The 16,513-nt window shown below is 38.9% G+C and overlaps 1 protein-coding gene across 3 annotated transcripts in view; it reads right to left on the bottom strand.

Annotated features, from left to right (window-relative positions):
• Positions 1-16,513, bottom strand: part of EVA1A (eva-1 homolog A, regulator of programmed cell death) — a 68,239-nt gene that overhangs the window by 2,098 nt on the left and 49,628 nt on the right. The window lies entirely within an intron of this gene.

Raw genomic sequence — 16,513 nt, 5'->3', positions numbered from 1 at the left:
AGACTGTGATTTCGTCTTGCTGTCTCCCTCTCTCCCTCTCTCGGGCACTTCTTACTTGCTGGCTCTGATGAAGCCAGCTGCCTTGTGTGGTTTTCCCTATGGAGAAGTCCAAATGGCAAGGAAATAAGGGTAGCCTCTGGGCGACACCCTTTGAGGAACTGAATGGTGCTTACAGTCATGTGAATGAGCTTGGAAGTGAATCATCCCTCCATCTAGTCTTGAGGGACCATAGGCCTGGCCTTGCAGCAGCCTGTGCGATACCTTGAACCAGGGAACTTAGCTAAGCCACACCCAGATTTCTCACTTGTAGGAATTGGAAGATAATATATGTGTTATTATTTACAGCCACTAAGTTTTCGGGTAGTATTGTAAAAAGCAATAGTTGCAACCGATCACACATTGAAAGCCAGTGTAGGTATTTAGGGGTGGCCTCAGCAGGTTAACTGAAAGGGGAGGATAAATTTGGGTTCTTTCCTTGGTGAGAGAAGAAAAGAGTCATTCTGTTGATGATCAATACGCTTAGTGGGCCTGGTGGTGACCCCCACTCTGTAAGGTGCGCTTAACAGAATAGGAGTCTTTGGGTGAGCAACTTTCCTTTCTGTGTACCTATAAGGACACAGGGACAGGCCTGCCGTTGAGTCATAGGGCGTAGTTAAGCTAACAGAACCCAAGACTGACATGAGCAAATTTACTTTCCATATTCTATATTCACTTGTAAGTACTAATCAAAATATATATATTGTTTTGTGGGTTTTAAGTAATAAGTGGGATAATATAAGCATTGATTATAATAATAAAGAAATTAGAAATGATTTATATGCTATCCAAAAGGAAATGATTAAACTTTGATAGGTTTCTCTAAACTACAGAACACTACACAGCTGATCCTACATTTAATAGTAATTAAATGCTATTAATCTACACAGATTTGGAAATCCCTCTAAGAAATATTCTTAAATTTTAAAAGCAAAGGATAGAAGTGTAAAAAAGCATGTCAGTGTGAGAAAGTATGAAAGACAGAACAAATCTACAGAAAAATGTTAAATTCCTCTTTTCTGTGGCAGCACTTTAAATATTGGAAATAACTATCATATAGCTAGGTTTCAAAGAATGTTGGCTGATAGTCACTCTGTAAACATCATAATATTCCAGCACAGAAAATAATAGAGCCATAACCTCCCTCATTATAGGAACTATATTTCTAGTCATATAGCCCTAAATCATGTCTTTATCACCAAATCACAATAGTCTCATATAGTGAATTTATTGTTAAATAAACCCTGTAAGTCTTTATCAAAGGTAATGGCAATAAGTTGTGTTTTCTATTTCTGTGTGCTACCTATTAGAAATCTTTTCAATTCAAATACAAAGACTTTACTTTGTTTCACCCTGGTCTTATATTGTTAAGATTTTTTATAATCTTGATGTTGTCATCTAAATTAATCTCTCTGAGCCTACCACTTTGTCACCAAAACCAATATGTACAATTCCATCCAAGACAGCATAAAAATATTGAACAGGACAGTGACCTGGAACAAGCCACCAGACCAGCCTGTAGGTTAATGTTGACTTGCCACATAAGGGTGGTCTTCAGTCATCTTAAATTTACATAATCATCCTAGCGTTTGGTCCAAGTATCTCCATCTCATCCTCATGCTCACAAAATGCCCCAGTGACTCCCTCTCTCCTAGGGCTGGTCACCCACACAACGTGCTTCCATCACTAATGGCCCATTGTCTTACTTTCTGTCTATTGCTTTCATCTGTTCCCCAGTAGACTAGGTGCATTCTGAGAGCAAGAACTGAATCTTATTTAAGTCTCTGAGCTTCCGGAACCTACAAAGATTGTCCAAATATACATAAAGGCATGAGGATGATATAATGGACTCTGGGGACTCAGGGGAAATGGTTGGGAGGGAGGTGAGGGATACAAGACTATATATTGAGTACAGTGTACACTGCTCCAGTGACAGGTGCACTAAAATCTCAGAAATCACCACTGAAGAATGTATCCATATAACCACAAACCACCTATACCCCCAAAACTACTGATAAAAAGAAAAGAAAAAATATTATCCAAACATGTTCCTAAAATTTCACGAAATCCATTACATCATCAGCTTCAATCTTTATAATAGCCCACTTACTTCTTTTCCTTCTCCTTTCCTCCTTTTTTGGTTGTCTTTTATGAAATAAAAGGCAGAAGCAAAAAGAGGTACTGTTACAGCCCTAGGCCACAGGACAACGTAGAAAGGCCTAAGATAACAAACCCAAGTCTATCCCGTTTCAAAGCCTAGTCCCTTCTCATCATTTCTTGGTCTTCTACAGCATCGGTATCAATGCTGAGGTGCCATCTATTACACAAAGCTGTTGGGAGGATCAGCGTATATAATGCATGTGAAAGTGCTTGGTAAACGTTTCTTTCTGAGTAAATAAAAGGTGGTCTTGTAAGACCTAACTAGAGCAATCAGGCAAGAGAAAGAAAGAAAAGGCATCTAGATAACAAGAGCGGAAACCAGACTGTCACTCTTCACAGACAACATGACTTCAAACCCACAAAACCCTAAAGACTGCCAAAAGGCTCCTCAAACAGATAACTGATTTAGGTAAAGTTTCAGAATACAAAAATCAGTAGCATTTCTATGCACCAACAATGTCCAAGCTGAGAGCCAAACCAAAATGTAATTTCATTTGCAATTACCACGAAAATAATAAAATACCTAAAAATATAGCTACCCAAGGAGGTGAAGAATCTCTACAACAAGAATTACAAAACACTACTGAAAGAAATTGGAAATGTCATGAACAAATAGAAAAAGACTCCATGATCATGGACTGGAAGAATCAATATTGTTAAAATGGCCATACTGCCCAAAGCAATTTACTATGCTATTCCTATCAAAATACCAACATCATTTTTCATAGAATTAGAAAAAATGATTCTAAAATTCACATAGGACTAAGAAAGAGTTCAAATAGCCAAAGCAATCCTAAGGGGCAGGCGGGGGGACGGGGACAGACGAAAAGCCAGAGGCATCACATTGCCCAACTTCGAGCTATATTACAGTAAGCACACAGCATGGTCGTGGTATAAAAACCTACACAGAGACCAATGGAACAGGATAAAAAACCCAGAAATAAAGCTGCATTCCTATAAGCATCTGATCTTTGACAAAGTCAACAATAACAGCAAAGGAAAAGGATTCTCTATTTAATAAAGGGTTGCAGGATAACTGGCTAGCCATATGCAGAAGATTGAACCTGGACTCCTTCTTTTTACCATATACAAAAAATAAACTCAAGATGAATTAAAGACTTACATGTAAGACCTAAAGCTATAAAAACCCTAGAAGAATACCTAGGAAATACCATTCTCGACACTGGCCTTGGCAAAGAAGTTAAAACCAAGTCTCCAAAAGCAATTGTGAGAAAAACAAAAATTGACAAGTGTGATCTAATTAAACTAAAGAGCTTCTTCACAGCAAAATAAACTACCAATAGAGTAAGCAGATAACCTACAGAATGGGAGAAAATATTCCTAAACAATGCATTTGACAAAGGCCTGATATCTAGAATATATTTTAAAAAAACTTAAACAGTTGAATAAGCAAAAAATAAACAACTCCATTAAAAATAAGCAAAGGACATGAAAAGACACTTTGAAAAAGAAGACATATATTCAGCCAAAAATATATGAAAAAATGCTCAACGTCACTAATTATCAGAGAAATCATGATCAAAGTCCAAACCACAATGAGATACCATCTCATACCAGTCAGAATGGCTATTACTAAAAGTAAAAAAATACCATGTTGACAAAGTCGTGGATAAAAGGGAACATGGTTGGGCATGGTAGCTCACACCTATAATCTCAACACTTCGGGAGGCTGAGGCAGGCAGATTGCTTAAGCTCAGGGAGGTCCGGACAAGCCTGAGGAACATGGTGGAAAACCCATCATTACAAAAAATACAAAAATTAGGCATGGTGGTGCATGCCTGTAGTCACAGCTATTTCTGAGGCTGAGGCAGGAGGATCACTTGAACCAGGGAAGTGGAGGCTACAGTGAGCCAAGACTGCACCACTGTACTCCAGTCTGGGTGACAAAGTGAGACCCTGTCTCAAAAAAAAAAAAAAAAAGGAATATAAATTTATAAAATTAGTTCAGCCCTGTGGAAAGCAGCATGGAGATTGCTCAAAAAACATCACAGAACTATCGGTTGACCCACTAAAGGAAAATCTTTCTACAAAAAAGATACCTGCACTTGTATGTTTATTGCAGCACTATTCACAATAGCAAAAAACCTAGAATCATCCTAGGTGCCCATCAACAGCAGATTGGATAAAGAAAATGTGGTACATATACACCATGGAATACTAACCAGCCATAAAAGAAATAAAATCATGTCCTTTGCAGCAAATTAACACAGGAATAAAAAATAAAATACTGCATGTTCTCACTTATAAGTGGGAGCTAAACACTGGTTAAATCTGGACGTAAAGAAGGGAACAATAGATATTAGGGACTATTAAAGGGGCAAGGGTAGGATGGGGAAATGGCTTGGAAAACTACCTATCAGGTATTATGCTCACCACCTAAGTGATAGGATCATTTGGACACCAAACCTCAGTGATATGCAGTTGACCCATGTAACAAAACTGCACGGGTACCCCCAACCCTAAAATAAACATTAAAAAAAAACTAGTGGGGAAGGGATATGAGAACCTTCTATAATATCTCTTCAATGTTTATATTAATTCAAAACAGTTGTACATAATGTGTCTTAATTTTTTTAAATCTGGCAACACCGTTTCAGGAAAAGATCTGTTTTAGCTATTATTTAACAATTAGCTTAATGTCTCACCATTAGATTGAGATGCTATTTACTTTTTTTTTTTTTTTTTTTGAGACGGGGTTTTGCTCATTACCCAGGCTGGAGTGCAATGGTGCGATCTCGGCTCACTGCAACCTCTGCCTCCTGGGTTCAGGCAATTCTCCTGCCTCAGCCTCCTGAGTAGCTGGGATTACAGGCACGCGCCCCCATGCCCAGCTAATTTTTTGTATTTTTAGTAGAGATGAGGTTTCACCATGTTGAGGATGGTCTTGATCTCTTGACCTCGTGATCCACCCGCCTCGGCCCCCTAAAGTGCTGGGATGCTATTTACTTTTAAAAGGGAACCAAATGTTAAGTTGTCAATGTATCTGTACATCTCTAGTTTTAGCACTACTGAGTGACTTATAAATTTAAATTTGTACCACACACACACATTTGTTTTTTTTTTTTTTTTAAAACGATGGTCTTCTCAGAACTCATTTGCTTACAAATAGAATATTCCTATGCAAGGTGCTATGGGATCACATTAAAGACCCCACTTTTATCTTTAGATTTATATTTTCCTGGAGAAAATAATGACCAGGAGAGCCCATGAACTCCACGCCAATTTGCATTTATTTGTGATTTGCTCATGTCTGCCTGATTATAATTAACATGCACAAAAACATGCTATCTGATGACAGGCTGGAATGGGCCTGGGTTTTATTTAGATTCTAGAGCAACTTAGAGAATTCTTAAGCTCTCAGATACAGAGAACATGTCTTGGGGCAAATAAAAACCCTGGACTTGGCCGCCTTTGGATTGGGTTAAATCCAATAATTTGCCTTTCTTTTGTAAAGTGGGAGGAAGGTGCTCTCATTTATTAGTTAAATTACCTTGGGCCAATCACAATCTCACTGGACCCTCAAGCCTCATAGAAATGGACATGCAATAAACATAATTGGAATTGAGCATAACCAAGTGAAATAATGAAAGTGTGCATAAGGCACCACTGGGGCAGGCTCAGAGAGTGCAGAATTGGTGAAAAGTCAGTGGGCACAGGAAATGGAAAACCAAAAAGGCAAGAAAGGGTCAGTCCAGAGTGGTCTTTACAAAACCTAATTCTAGTGATAATCCAAAAGTCAAAATCACTGGGATAAAGCAAAATGAAGTCCATCTGCTGGAGAAATGGATTCTGCTGTTTATCAAGATAAAACATCTTCCCAGGGTCAGGTCTTTGACCTGTCTGCTTTGTCCAGAGTTCCTTAGGAGCCCTTTTCCTCTAAAGCAGTCTTGACTCTGCCTCAGAAATCTGTTTCCAATTGCTAAAAGAATTGATTTTCTGCCACTAGATGCATCAGGTAGGAATAAAGTCACTCTACTCAGGGTGATGGCTGGTCAGAGGGCCCAGGGTGCCGCCTCTGCCCACAAACTCATGGTCCCATCAGTCCACTGACGATGATGCCTAAGTCCTTGTGGGTCTAAAAGGGTCTGAGTTTTATCTCACTGCTCGGCCTTACTTGAGATTCACAGTGGGAACGTGTGCCTAAGAGGTGAACGGGCACAGCTGGTTTTAAGGAAATCTGTTTCTAGACCTTACACAGTCATTTTCTTTGATCCTTCCTATACTGGATCTGCCTGAGAAGGTGCCTGTGGAGGAAGGCACAGGTTTATCTGTTCTACACCACCCACTGCTTCCCCCATGTCACTAAAGTCAAGTCAGACCCTTCCCCCACCCCACATCGCATCTTACTATGGTGCGCTGCCCTGAGTGTAAAAATGGCAACCAAGCAAAATAACAGTTCCAAATATTGGAATATTGATATCAATGACAGGGGGCAAAAGCCCCTAATAACTGGTAACACATCCTTTTTCAAGTCAGTTTCCAACTCTTGGTTTTCAACAAAACAGAAGGAAGCCCTAATCAGGTTGTCATCTGATAAATCAAAATAACTTTTGATGATGGATCACTCTGATTTTTGGCATACAATGAAAAGTGAATTCAAAGACTGGAGTGACTTTATTACAACAAAACTTCTTTTGTTTTTGTCTACATGTTTATGTGAACAAAGTTTCTCTACACTGCTATACAAATAAAAATCAGAAATAGAACCATCACTGAATCATGTGATAAGTGATATTTATTTGTGAATACATAAATACATAAACAAATTGAGAGGAAAGGAAGAAACTCATCCATTTCTTTAAGAGATACATTTCCTGTAAGTTTTAACTTTTGTGTTTAAAAACTCTCATGTACCTTCCAACTTCATACAGAACGTTCCTCACATTGATCCCACCCTCTTTTATCTCAAACAGCAAGTTCTCTTTCTTACCTCCCTCTCTGTCCCTTTCTTTCTCTCTCTCCCTTCCTCCCTCTCTTCCTCCCTTTTTCAACCTTCCCCTTTCTGCCTGAGACTCCCTTCAGTCAAATATGCCCAATGCCAGAGTCATCTTTTTGACTCACTCTTTGGCTTCCATCCATAAACTAATTAATTTCACCATTCTCGTGTCTCCTCCATCCCGTTCCTACTCACTGCCATTTTGCCACACCTGCAGCTTTCTAGCTTTGGATTCCACTTTCTTCCACCTTCAATTCATTTTGCACATGGATGTCAAAGCAACATTTTAAAATGTGACTCCTATTACTTGCCTTATTACTACTTTTTCAAAAAAAAAAAAAGGATATTCAAGGCTGTCAAAAATCTGGTTCCAATCTCCCTTTCAATCATATCCTCCCAAACTCTTCCACAGGAGCCTTTAGTGCCGACAAGCAAAAGACTTCATTGTCCACTCTTGATCCACAAACACACCCTCCTCATGTTCATTCCTGACTCCTCTGCTGGAATGTGAGAGTGTGGGCCCCTTAGTGAATTTTTTCCAATAGATAATTAACCTTCAATAAAACTGAGTCTTTTTTACATTGATGTTGTGCTCAAGTGACATGCCTTGAATTTCACAAACACTTTATTCCTTCTTTTGGCAGTATGAAACATTCTAAAGGAATTTTCTTAAAGTTCTATTAAAGATCACTTTATTATGAGTGTGGAATAAAAATTCTACATAGGTTATTGTGAAAATTCTCCCCTTAGGAAAAAAAGAATTTAAAGTAATTCTTCATATACTTTGGTTTAGGAGGTATGGCTTTGAGTATACGAATTAGAAATGAATTTATACTGCTCAGTATGCCCTGGCAACAGAAAAGGTTTTGATTTCTGGCCTTACTTTGGCTTTGCCTCCTTAATTAAGCAAAAGAAATTGAGCCAATTATAGTTACGCTACAGCTTTTCTGAGCTAGAATGAAATAAGCCAAAAAAAGGGATTGGCCCACTTCTCATATGATGCCCTTGAAGGAGCCGCACAATGGGAAGCTGGCTCTGCTCTCATGGGTAAGGGAAGGAACCCTGTAGGCAGAGTAAGTGGCAATCAGCAGACAAAGCACCTGTGATTGGCACTTTACATCCATTTTCTGCGGATGAACCTTCAGACCAAAATCTCGTCCTCTGTCTCCACAATGGAGCCTTGAAGAGAACCTGCCTAGGTAAGTCATGATTCAGAAGGAGATACTGACACTGCCTCTTCCCTCAGTCCCCTCAACCCGTAGAAGACAATTTCCCAACCAAGAGGAAATCTTCCTGGATCCTGAGTGAGGGAAAGAGAACATGACAGAGAAAGAGTACATCAGTTACACTTGCTTTATTACCCACTTCATGTGATAACTTAATCTCTCTTCTGTTAGTATAACTGCGTAGCATGAAAAGAACTGAATTCAACCAATCAATGTTGGTAGGTTAGAAATGAATTTGGGATAGCGTCTTTTAAAACCTCTAGATAGCTCACGTATCCACTAACGCAGCAAACAACCCTGTCCTTCCTGGAATATAAATCTGGATCTCCATAAAGCTATCTCCATTTCTTGGAAACACCTATATTTCCTACAAGGGTTTTCAGACCATGAAGGTTTCTAACATAATCACAATGGCCACATACTCCAGTGAAATAAAAGTCAAGAGAAACCTAAAAATGCTGAACAGATATTGCAGAGCTTGAACTATATTTCTTCTACTTCCCAATCCCTTCACAAATGGCATCTCTACATGCACCCTTTTACCTATTCTGGAATCTAAGAATGCTTTAAAAATATTAGGATATATACAGATATACATATGGCATATATGCATGTACAAAGAGACAGAGAAATGCACTCACAGGGAAGGGAGGGAGGGATGAGAACAGGAAGGAAGGCAAGAGGAAAAGAGGGAAAGAGGGAAGAAGACAGAAAGATACATACATACATACATACATACATACATACATACATACATACATACATACATAGAGTGAGTGAGAGAGCTATCATTCACTGAATGCTTCTCTTTGCCAGGATCTGGAATACTTCCTTTATGTTGATCATCTGTAATACCTTCAGCCATTACCACTGTTCAGCAGGGTAAGCAGTGTTACTCTTGCTTAAAAGTTGAGGCCAAGATGAGGGTGTCAAATATAATTCTGCCGGATACTCAAAAGTCCATGCTTTGACCAAAATAGAAAGTGATACTTCAGACTATAGGCAGAAAAACAAGTCATTCTAGCTTTCACATACTGCCCTTACCCCATCTATTACATAGGCCTAACTTCAAAGATAGTTTCTGAACTCCATCTTGGAAAGCACTCTTCTCCCTCTGTAGCTTAATAAATCCACCTTGTTTTGCCTCCCAGATCGGAAAACATCCCCTTTTGCCTACAGCATCCAGATGTGGATCCTGGACAAGCCCAGTAAGAGCAACCAGACTGAGTAAGGGAGTTTACTGGGTCCCACGCTGGTGACTCAGGCCTGATTTTCACAGCTGATACAATTTATATCATTCCTCTTCATCCTTTTCCCACAAAATTCAAAACTGGAGCTCTAAGGTGATTGTTTTTTCTCTCCTCTAATACTTTCTGCTCCAGGTCACTTCCTCTTGGCCAGTGATCCACCCTGGTCTTGACCAGATCCAGACAGCTGTTAATTACCCAGGAAGCAGAGTGGGGAGGGCTATTGTCAGTTGTTTTCCCTTAATAAATAAAAATAAATGTATTCCTGTATCTTGTTTCCTGCAGGGTCATTGTTTTCACGAGCAGGAAGAGGCTCTATGTAGAGGTCCTGAAGCTAATTTCATTTGCACCCTCAGCGGTCAGATCATGCCCAACAGACTCCTTGCAGGAGAGGGCAGCAGCAGCAAGCCCAGACCAGGCCAGCTGGTTTCCATGCAAATGTAACCTTCTCTCTGGCTGGGCTTTCTTCTTGGCTTTGAAGCTTCCAATTCCTTGCGTGAAAAGGAAAAGGCTTTTAACATTGGTTTTGACAAATATTGCATGTTTTCACTTAAATGTGAGAGTTAAAACATTTGATCACATGCAGATAGAAAGTGGAAAGACAGATAACAGGCTGCGAAAGGTGAGTGGAAGGTAGGAGGGAGGATGTAGAGAAGCAGGTTACAAGGTACAAACATACAATTAGATAGAAGGAATACATTCAGAGTTTGATAGCAGAGCAGGGTGACTACAGTTAATAAAAATGTATTGTACTTGGGTGACAGACATCCTAAATGCCCTGACGTGATCACTACATATTATATACATGTAACAAAGTTTCACATGTGCCCCGTACATTTATCCTAATAAAAACAATTTTAACCCCCCAAAATAGGAAATAAAATTAGAAAGTGGGCGTTAAAGAAAGTGATGGGGTTTGTGTGTAGGCGGGGAGTGCTCAGCATAATCTCTTCTCCAAACTCTTCTGGCACCATAAGAAATCTCTTTATGGCATTCTGCCCCACCCCATAGGAAAGGGAAGACCTCCACTAACACTACTGCCCTCTCTAAAATGCTGGAGGAAGCTTCCATCCTTTTCCTTCCTTCTCTGACTTGTTCTTCCCCAGGAAGGAGTATTGGAAAATTTCTGTCCCTACCTGGCTGGCTCTGACATGTGCTCCTTTAAATTCACTCATTTCAGTTCATGTCCTTTGCAGGGACGTGGATGAAGCTAAAAGCCGTCATTCTCAGCAAACTAACATAGGAACAGAAAACCAAACACCACATATTCTCAGTCATGAGTAAGAGTTGAACATGAGAACACATGGACACAGGAAGGGGAACATCACACAGTGGGGCCTGTCAGGGGGTGGAGGGACAGGGGAAAGAGAGCATTAGGACAAATACCTAAGGCATGTGGGACTTAAAACCTAGATGACAGGTTGATGGATGCAGCAGACCGCCATGGCACATGTATATCTATGTAACAAACCTCCACGTTCTGCACACATATCCCTGAACTTAATGTAAAGTAGAAAAAGAAAAAATTCACTAATTTTATCCCCTTCCACAGGCAGTAAGTGCCCCACAAGGAAGCATCCATTGCACTATCTTTCCTCCCAATCCACTGGCTCACTTTCCTTTCCCTGCAAGGGAAAGACCTACAATCCCATAGCTACCCTGGAACTCAACAGACCAGGTAGAAGACCCTGACACATTTTTTTCACCCAGCTTTACCACTGCTGAAATTGACAATGATGAAGTCAACTTCAAAATTTGAGTGCTTTTCTGGGTCCTTGTGTTTGGAAGAAGGGTGTGATTAATTAGCCCCTCCAGTCTAGGAACCACTTTATGTGGTTGTGTTATAATTAGTTATATAACCATCATCTTTCCCACATATCAGTGAGGAATCTGAAGGCAGAATGCATGTGATTGATTCACTTTGGATTCTCTGAGAACCCAGCACAGTGTGTTTGCTCATAGTGCATATCTCACAATATTAATTGAACTAAATTATGAATATACTATTTCTAAAAGTTCAGCTAATAAATTTGTTATATGTAGATACATATGTATATGTATGTATGTGTGTATGTGTGTAAACATGTACAAGTATAACATTAAAAGAGTAGAATTTTTTTTTGAGATGGAGTCTCGCTCTATTGCCAGGCTAGAGTGCAGTGGCATGATCTTGGCTCACTGCAATCTCTGCCTTCCGGGCTCAAGCCATTCTCCTGCCTCAGCCTCCCGAGTAGCTGGGATTACAGGTGCATGCCACCACACCCAGTTAATTTTTGTATTTTTAGTAGAGATGGGTTTTCACCATGTTGGCTGGATGGTCTCAATTTCCTGACTTTGTGATCCACCTGCCTCAGCCTCCCAAAGTGCTGGGATTACAGGCGTGAGCCACTGTGCCTGGCTGGGAATTTTTTAAAATTGTAAAATCAGCATAATTTCACAACCTGAATATAACTATGCAGTGTGTAGTATAGTGAATTTTCCTTTGTTATTTATCATATAAACATGCCCGTATTTATTCACATTTACTTGCTTATAGTCAGGGTGTGTGTGTGTGTGTGTGTGTGTGTGTATATAAAAGGTATACATATATAATTCATATCTTTTCTTCTGGATATACTGTACATGTACACTTCACACAGTATATAACACTGTTCAGTATTGCTCCATGGTCTCCCTCCATCATGCCTAATAATGGTTACATAGTATTCATCCGAGTGAAAGTGCCACAGTTGATGACAAAAACTGCTTCTTGCCTTTGGATATTTAGGTTGTTATGAGGAAATATTTTTGAAAAATAATAATAGAAGAAATATTTTTGTGCTTAATGCTGCTTCCTTTTTTGCTTGTTGTTTATTGCCTGCAATGGATTTTCAGGAAAGGAATCTCTACGTCAAACAGGATATACATTATTATAGCTCTTGATACACATTGCCAAGTGGGTTTTGAAAGTAGTACACTAATTTATCTTGCTATCATCTGTGCACAAAAGTCTACTTTCACCAGTAAGTCCTCTCTAGCAGAGGATATTCCAACTGTTAAAAAATGTTACAAATTGTGAGCCCCTCCCTAGGGGTTGGGACTGGAGGCCTGGGTTTCTCCATTCCTCAGCCCACGCAGGAAGCTCCCTGCTGAGTGTTTGAAACCTTTTTCAGATTAACTTTAAGTACCACTCTACTGCATGCTTCTGAAACCAGAGTAGCTACAGCCTCAATTCTGTGCAGGGAGGAATTTTCATGCATGAAAGCAGAATATCTGTGATACATCTTTCTGGAGCATCAATTTTACTGCAAGATTTGGAGGAAACAATTTAATTGATTTCCAAGAGAACGTGTAAGAACTATCAAGTCTTAGGACACATGACCAGGACCAGTAGGTGCCCAGTAAAGGGCTGGGATGGGGCCCTGTCCTCCAAAGATAATCAAAGGGGGCCTCTGGAAGCCATTTACTCTTGAGCCTCCTCCCTAGTGAAAATGGACTTGGATACAAAGAGGCAACCTACTGACCTCAAAGACACCAGCCCAGATACTGAGCATTGAACTCCTGTGCCCGTAAGACAGACTTCATCTAAGCCACATCAAAGCCCAAACTGTTCTTCAACCTCCACCATCCAAACAGTCCAGAACAGCCCCTCAGAATTGTCTTGAGATGGGACAAGAGATAGTAGAGCTGCAGATTCACAATGGTTGCCTCATCCCTCCCTCCTGAAAAGTCTATGCGGATCAGAGCCTCATGCCTTAGGGGACTTAGCCCTCCCAGTAAGTGTCCCCTAAGAGAACCTTCTGGTCTTTTTCTTCTCAGAGGGGAATGCTCGGGAATGATACCCTCTATGCTACAAAATATATAACCTCTACTCTCACATGATTTGGTTGACTGAGGACCTGATGCCCTGAGTAGGAAAGAGATGCAGAGGATAGCCTGTGCCATGTCTTGTGAATCCCTGTTTCCCTAGTTGTGGTGCCTTTGCAAATGGAGGAACCCCAAATAATACTGGGTGGGGGACACATAGACACTACCTAATGAAATTAAGTAAATTTAAAGGGAACTCATCATATGTCATATAAAAATTTAAGTTGGTGAATTTAAAAGAAAACCGAGTTAAAATGTATAAAGGCATTAAAATATAATTTTAATAGGAGGCCATGAAAATTATCTGCACTTATGATATAAATGACTGAATTTGGGGTAACTATGTAAGATCATCTATGGGCTTGAAAAGATATCTGCTACTTAATTTTTTCAAACATTTACTTTCAAATATTTGCTGTTAACCAGTTAACCAGTACCCTCTCATGTACTAAAATTTTTTGTTCTGCTGGAGCACTTCTATGAAAACAGTAAGATTATTGCTAATTTTGGTTATTAAAATAATAAAATTGGTTAGCTTATGTTATTGTTAACCTATAGATATGTTCCTATAGATAGCACATTGCACAGATGTTTTGATTCATCCTTTCGCCCTAGGTCAATTTTCCTTAATTTTATTCATCAAATTGTATTTACTGTAGATAAAAGAAACGTTGCCGTTACCATGTGCTCTGCAGATCTGTACGTTGTTAGAAATACAAATTCTCAGTCAAAACTCACACGTATTTTACAGAAATCTGGATTTTAAATAATACTTCGAGATAATTTCTATGCACATTATAACTGTTAAGTGGGGGTAATTCAATTCTGAAAAGAGGGGAAGTTTACATCGGTATATTGATTTGTCAAAAGGTACAGTTAAGATTGTACCTTTCAATGTGTATGCATTTTATCTAAAAAATAATCAAAAACCTAATGAAGTGGGGGTGGGGAATGAACTGAAGTACAGATTAAACAAAAATGACATATGACTAGTAGATGTTAAAACTGGGTGACAGTCTATTATACTTTTGGTATTTTGTTTATGTTTTGAATGTTCTGTAATAAAACACTTGTATGAAATGACAAAGTTGATTTATACTTAGTTCTTAAGATCTTGGTTACCTTTGGAAAGAGAAGGAGATCATGACTATCAGGGGCATGAGCAAGTCTGATTCCATTTCTTGGTTACACAAATGTACTTATTTCATAATAATTCATCAAGCTTTCCATAAATGTTTTGTGCATATGTTTCTGTATGCATGTTATACATCAATAACAATTTAAATATTAAAAATTTACAAATTGTATATATTAATAAATGGTTACTTACATTCATTACACAAACATTTACTGAAAGTCTCCAATGCCTTGGGCATAGCCTAAAGGGTAAGGACACAAAGGCCCTCAGCCCTTACAGCATTCATAGTTTAAAGAGGATTGAGAAAACCCAGAACTTGGATACCTTCTGAAATGTCCAAATTTGTGACTATCATCAAAGAAGTTGTGGAGGGTCTTAAACTCACTGCTGAGACACTGCCTCCTTCATACCAATGTCATGGGAAACGTGATTCACATTCTATTCAATACTATACAGTTAGCATAGCTGTACTTGCAGGCACACATTCAAAGAATATTGGTTGAACAGGGAAAAATAATCACCCAAAACTCCTGCTCTGAAAAATATTACTATACGAAAAGTCAAAAGCCATTGAATAAGTAGGAAAAATATCTGTAATATGTAACAGACACAAAGGGCTAATATAGGAAAAGTACCTAGAAAGAGTATTAAGAAAAAGGTCAATAAAAATGAACAAAAGATATGAACAGTTCACAGAAAAAGAAACACAAATGGCTCTTCAACATATGAAAAATGGGGTCTGACACACTATGGCTCACAAGCCAAGTCTGCCCAGCCATATGTTTTTGTAAATAAAATTTTATTGAACACAGTGACACCCATTCATTTGTGCATTGTCTATGTCTGCTTTCACGCCACAATGCAGAGTTGAGTTGTTACAGCAGAGACTGGCTCACAAAGCTGAAATTATTTACTGTCAGTCCTTTCAAAGAAAAAGCTTCCTAACCCCTGACCTAGAAAAGCAGAAATTAAATAGCACTTAGACATCATTCTCCATCTATCAGAACTTCAAAGTTCGAAGGTTTGAAAACATTGTTGCAGGAGCTTCTCATATATCTTTTAAGAGGAGATTGGTAACATTATTTAAATGACAATTTATTAATATTTTTCTCAGTTGATAATTTATACATACTTTGTTCCCGCAGTTCCACTTCGGGGCACTTATTCTACAAGAGCACTTCAACATATATGTCATACTTATTGCAGCTCTGTTGTTGCTCAGTTTGGAAAGATTTGAACCATTTTTCACTAGACACCAGTAGAGAACTGGTTAAACTATGGATGCTCATTTATATAATGGCACAATATATAGTTGTCTAAAAGAATGAGGAAGGTCTTCACATGCTGATCTAAAATATCTCCTTAATATATTGTTCAGTGAAAAAAGTGAAGTGCCAAACAGTGTGCATGGTATGCTACCTGTGCATAAAAAAGGAGGAGGAGAAAACTGTATCCTTGTATTTTCTTAATATCTGCGTAAAGAACTCTGGAAGGATGCATAGAGGCCTGATGATGGGTCAGGTTTGGGAACTGGATCGAGGAAGTAGCTGGTGGGTAAGACTCCTTGCTATACGTCTTTTTATAATTGGTTATTGAGCCGTATTTATTCACGGATTAACAGAGCATCTGATGGGTGCCTGGCACTATTCTACATGTGCAGGATATAGCAGTCAACAAAAGAAACAAAAATCTCTCTTCTCCTGGGAGCTTATGTTCCAGTAGGGGAGATGATACTAAACAAATAAATAAAACGTATAGTATGGTGGGTGATAATAAGACGATAAGGAGAAAAAAATGGGAAAAATAGGAAGAAGGAGATGAAGTGCTGAATGTGTGTTGTGGGAGAAGTGGATAATGACAAAAGCAAAATTCACTGAGAAGGTTATTTATTTATTTATAAATT

This window comes from Callithrix jacchus, chromosome 14 (genome assembly GCF_049354715.1).
Source record: "Callithrix jacchus isolate 240 chromosome 14, calJac240_pri, whole genome shotgun sequence".
NCBI lineage: Eukaryota > Metazoa > Chordata > Mammalia > Primates > Cebidae > Callithrix > Callithrix jacchus.
This window is presented reverse-complemented; position numbering and strand designations above follow the sequence as displayed.